Genomic DNA, 3620 nt, shown 5'->3' with positions numbered 1-3620 from the left:
GCCAAACAATGGGTGTCCTTGCCGTAGAAGCACATTTAATACTGATGACCGTTGACACTTCGTGTATAAATAATGTAGTGAAAGAGAGAGATAAGTGTGACTTTACCTTTTGGTCAAACCGGGGGTTCTACCTCCAAACTCTTCTGTGAGTGATTGACGATCTCTAAGTGAGGAAAACTGGGTTTGTGTTGAGTGGAGAGGGTGAGTTGTGACTGAATTGATTGTGCATGTGTTGGTGAGTCAACTCAGTTAGAGTTCTGGGTAGATCTAGGGTTTTGGGCTAGTGGTTGTTGCTTGGTGCTTGTTTCCAATTTGGGTTTGCGACCAAATCTTGGATCTTCTCGATTGAACACTAGAAAAGGAAATTGATGAGTCGTTTATTGATACATGCAGCTCTTTTCTTGAGCTATTTTACATTCTATCTCTTTCCCTCGTTTTGTCACTACAGATCTATGGCTGGAAATATTGGAACATGTACCTAACAGTGGTATAAGAGGCATGGCCCAGACTTAACCGTGTTGTGGAAATTGCTGGAATCTGTGTGAATTTGCCGGAATCCTCGATGCCGAACAAAAATTGGTGAGCACCCCTTGCGCAAAGGAAAGCGGCTCGACGAGCTCCAGGTGGGAGGCTCGGTGTTCCTTTGTTCGAGGCTCAGTGCGCTCTGAAACAAAGATGGTGTGAGCCCCAGGCCAAAATTGAGGGGAAGTTCGATGGTCATTTGTGGTCCGACCTATATGGTCCTTTGTTCGAGGGGAGGATTGTTAAGGTGCAAACAATGTCCCACATCGGTTTAATATGTGAAAGATCACTCCTTTATAAGGACACTACTAGAAAAATAGGCTATTGTGACGGCTTAAAGCGTCACGATATTGACTTATTGTGACGATTTGGCTATTGCGACGCTGGGCCAAGGCGTCACGTAGGTGGCCGTCATAATAACTTATCGTGACGACGAAGCCGTCTCAAAAGACGCACTATTATGACGCCCCTAGGCGTCTCAAATATATATATGTTGTGATGCCAATAGGCGTCCCGTTATGGAATTTTAACTCCTGTAACTGCCTATTTTTATGACATTTATAGGCGTCATAAAATATCATATAATGACCCTTCTAGTGTCTCAATAAGTTTATTTATGTGACACTTTAGAGCTCTTTAGAATGATTATAATGTCGCCTGTATGGGTTTCATATCATTATACACAAGCCATCTAATTTTTAAGGCTCATGAACATTAAATTTAAATCATACACAAACCAAAAAACCATTTATATACAAACATGCCAAAAACTGTTCGTCAAATTGCTGCTACCCATTACAATGGTTGAAAACAACAAAAAATATTTAAATAACAAGCGTACTTAAACATCTGTAATATATAATCTCCCCCTTACAAGGTCTAATGTAAAACTAATACTCCAATCTTGAAAGCAACTTTGAATGCATCCAAATGTATGACTTGATCAATAAAACTCATACCCACTTATCTTCAATATCCTTTATGCATCAACTTTATCCTGTTTAAACTATCAAATATCAGTTAAGTTCAAATAAAAAGAATCTAAAACAAAAAATTATCATATGATATGGTGGAATCAAAAAAATTATTAGAACATTAGATCAAAAGCACACAAATTGAACAACTTCAAAACAGAACCTTATATTAAAATCATAAGATAATGGCATTTTACCATAATGCTTGGCTCCATAGATTATTGGAGCAACCAATACTATCTTCAACAGATTCAGTCATGAGATTCTTGTTTGGATAAAGGAACCAAACCTTGTTTCAACCTGAAAATAGTGTAAATTAAAATATGGAGATATTGATAATTCAGAACAGAGAACACAAACAAGAAAAACTATAAGTCAAGTATTATTACTCAGTAGGGAGACACCATAAACTGTATTAAATGTGCAGCAGCCAACAAAGGACAAATATTATTATTCAAAAGTATTTTGTTAGCAGTACATAAAACAATTACGTCAACAGTTTGTGAATAATTACAAAACACTATATATGTACAATACCTTGTCAGATACAACAAAAGTGGCAACAACATAAGGTAAATCAACTAATTTTTAGCTTCACCAATACTTCACAAGGACACCACTAAATAGAAGATAAAACAGGTTCATGAGTATATATCACTAGGGGTGTTATTAGTTTTTAAAATATAAGGATGTAAGAGAGAGAACTCATACCAGTTGTTCTTTAGAGCATCCACATCTGGAGAAATAATTAATTGAGCACTGCAAACAATAGAGAAAGGGCTAGGGTTGGCATTTGGGTAGAACTAAGTTTATACTTAGAAAAAAAGAATAGATGCACATATCAATTTCTACTGTGACATTATAAACTAAAGCTAAGTCCTCACAATAAAACCAATGCATTGAAGTACCAGTCGACACCGAGGAACTGAAGCCGCGGAAATAAAAATAGAATTGATTCACTTTAAATTACGAGAAACAGTTACAACACTAACATTATTACATATAAAGAGGGCAAATAAAATGCAATCAAATATCAAAAATAAAATACTAGTAATCAGGATTCTTCGTCAGAACCCGTTGTTACAAAATCACCCTGCTCGATGTAAATAACCTACACAAAACTAATCAACCATTCTTTTAAACCAAATTTGCACAAAAATTAATCCAGTTTATACCAAAATCCATAAATGAAAAGTGAAAACAATTGTGTTCTCACATATACAAAAAATAAAATAAAATAAAAAATCATTTTTTTTCAATTGGAACACCAACAAATTTTACCTTAGCAATCTCAACAACATTAGCCGGCTCAAGCAGCTGAGCCAGTTCTCACTATCCTCATTTTCCGATGCACCGAGTATGAAAGGTCCTTGAACTTCGTCTTCTTCTTTCTATTCAACGTTTAACTTGTAGCCCGAGTTCTGCCTTAAGCAGGGGCATGGATTATTCCACAATGTTACACATTATAGCTAATACTAAAAGGCAAAATTATTCCTTTTCTGTCCAAAACTATGAATTAATTTTTTGAAGAAAGAAAAAAATACCTAAAAATTCATTTACATTAAAATATATTTTTGATAATTCGGAAAAGGAAATAATATATTCACGGAATTAATGTTCCGCACTTCTAGATCAAAGCGTCTCAATATAATAGATGTTGAGACGCATTTCAATTGCTGTCACATTAGGGTGTCATTAGGCCGTCACATTAGTCTATTTTTCTAGTAGTGGGAGGGGATAGCAACTCTATTGGTATGAGGCATTTTGGGGAAACCCAAGAGCGAAATCAATTGAGTCCGACCCAATTTGGACAATATCATATCAATGTGGAGTTTGTGCTTTCCCGATGGGGCCCAACAACATATTGTGTCTCGATTGTTGGCAAAGGCAGAGTATTTCATAAACTTATATAAATTAAACATTTAGAAGAAAGCAAAAAAAATACTTCCTTGTTTATGTTTGTATTATTTTTTTATCACAAGATTTAATAGAGATTAGGGATTGAGATTGTGAAAAATATTTTATAGGATAAATTATAGGGCAAATGCAAATAGGCCCATGACAAATGGACTTAATTAGAATAGGGACATCCGGTTTTTTGTCTTGCAAAAAAACCCATTACTT

General features: G+C 35.3%; 1 long non-coding RNA gene across 1 annotated transcript; it reads right to left on the bottom strand.

The window, feature by feature from the left end:
* Positions 1 to 1161: 1161 nt before the first annotated feature.
* LOC105973423 (uncharacterized) lies at positions 1162 to 3054 on the bottom strand. Its single transcript, XR_001174232.2, has 4 exons — positions 2778 to 3054; positions 2208 to 2255; positions 1694 to 1796; positions 1162 to 1512 (listed from the first exon to the last, which is right to left on the bottom strand). It is a non-coding gene; the product is annotated as an uncharacterized LOC105973423 (long non-coding RNA).
* Between the last annotated feature and the right edge of the window lie 566 nt (positions 3055 to 3620).

Source organism: Erythranthe guttata, chromosome 5 (genome assembly GCF_056151865.1).
Source record: "Erythranthe guttata isolate IM_541 chromosome 5, IM_541, whole genome shotgun sequence".
NCBI lineage: Eukaryota > Viridiplantae > Streptophyta > Magnoliopsida > Lamiales > Phrymaceae > Erythranthe > Erythranthe guttata.
This window is presented reverse-complemented; position numbering and strand designations above follow the sequence as displayed.